At 38.4% G+C, this 1,616-nt stretch overlaps 1 non-coding gene across 1 annotated transcript; it reads right to left on the reverse strand.

The window, feature by feature from the left end:
- Positions 1-821: 821 nt before the first annotated feature.
- Positions 822-923, reverse strand: LOC136382676 (U6 spliceosomal RNA). Its single transcript, XR_010747300.1, has one exon. It is a non-coding gene; the product is annotated as a U6 spliceosomal RNA (small nuclear RNA).
- Positions 924-1,616: the final 693 nt, after the last annotated feature.

Below are 1,616 nucleotides of genomic sequence, written 5' to 3' on the forward strand. Positions count from 1 at the left end.
AAGTTTCTATATTATACAGCATACATAAAAATAGAAATTAAAAAAAAAAACAAGATAGTCTTGGCCATAATGCACAAATTATGAGGAAGTATCAGGCAACTACAAATGCAAAGAGAATATACAATATGACATTTACTCATCAAAAATGTCAAGGTTATAGAAGACAAAGATTTAGGCACCGTTCCAAGTAAGAGTGACAATTAAACGTAATGCATGATCCTGGCATTGGATTTTAGGCCCATAAAGAAAATTTTGGAGAAGATAGGCAAACTTTTGAGTGGGATCTGTGGATTTAGATGGTAATGTTAGGTAAGTGCCAATTTCATAATTTTTATTTTTGTATTGTAAATGCACTCAAAATACAATATTAAGGGGTTATAGGGCATCATATATGCAACTTATTTCAAGTAGTTCAGGAAAAAACAAAAGCCACAGTAATATGTATGTGTGTATATATGTATGCATGTATGTATGTATGTATTTATATGTATGTATAGAGAGACAGACATTAGAATAATGCAAATGTGAACAATGCTAACAACCGGAAAATCTAGCTTAAGTCTATACAGCAATTTGGATCTTTACACTACTTTTGCAACTTTTCTGTAAATTTAAGATTGTTTCAAAACAAGTTAAAAATTTAATATGAACAAAAAAAATCCTTTAAAAAGAGACAAAAGAAACTAGTTTTAATATATTTACTCAAAATAATACATTGATTTTATTAACTATTAATAACATTTCAATGAGAATATTATAAATTATAGATATTTGTCCTATCCTCTTCTTTATAAAACTATTTAGTGTGATTTTAATCTTTTTTTCTTTTGGAATGCTTCACAAGTTTGCATGTCATCCTTGCACAGTGGCCATGCTAATCTCTGTATCACTCCAATCTTAGTAGCTGTGCAGCTGAAGTAGGCAGTGATCTTATTAATTTAAAAATAAAATCTCCAGCCCTGGCCGGTTGGCTCAGCGGTAGAGCGTCGGCCTGGCGTGTGGGGGACCCGGGTTCTATTCCCGGCCAGGGCACATAGGAGAAGTGCCCATTTGCTTCTCCACCCCCCCTCCTTCCTCTCTGTCTCTCTCTTCCCCTCCTGCAGCCAAGGCTCCATTGGAGCAAAGATGGCCCGGGCACTGGGGATGGCTCCTTGGCCTCTGCCCCAGGCACTAGAGTGGCTCAGGTCACGGCAGAGCAACGCCCCAGAGGGGAAGAGCATCGCCCCCTGGTGGGCAGATAGTGGCCCCTGGTGGGCGTGCCAGGTGGATCCCGGTCGGGCGCATGCGGGAGTCTGTCTCTCTCCGTTTCCAGCTTCAGAAAAATACAAAAAAAATAAAATAAAATAAAATCTCCAGCCCTGGCTAGGTAGCTTGGTTGGTTGGAGCATCGTCCCAAAGCACAGAGAAGCTGCTGGTTCAATTCCCGGGCAGGGCCCATATAGGAACAGATTGATGTTCCTGTCTCTGTCTGTCTGTCTGTCTCTCTCCCTCCCTCCCTTCCTCTCTCTCTAAAATCGATAAAATAAACTTAAAAAAAATATTCCAGATTGTAAAATCAATCCCTCTCCTAAAACATTAATCATTTAAAATCAAGTATTTTTTATATTTAATATCTA

Source organism: Saccopteryx leptura, chromosome 10 (genome assembly GCF_036850995.1).
Source record: "Saccopteryx leptura isolate mSacLep1 chromosome 10, mSacLep1_pri_phased_curated, whole genome shotgun sequence".
NCBI classification, from domain to species: domain Eukaryota; kingdom Metazoa; phylum Chordata; class Mammalia; order Chiroptera; family Emballonuridae; genus Saccopteryx; species Saccopteryx leptura.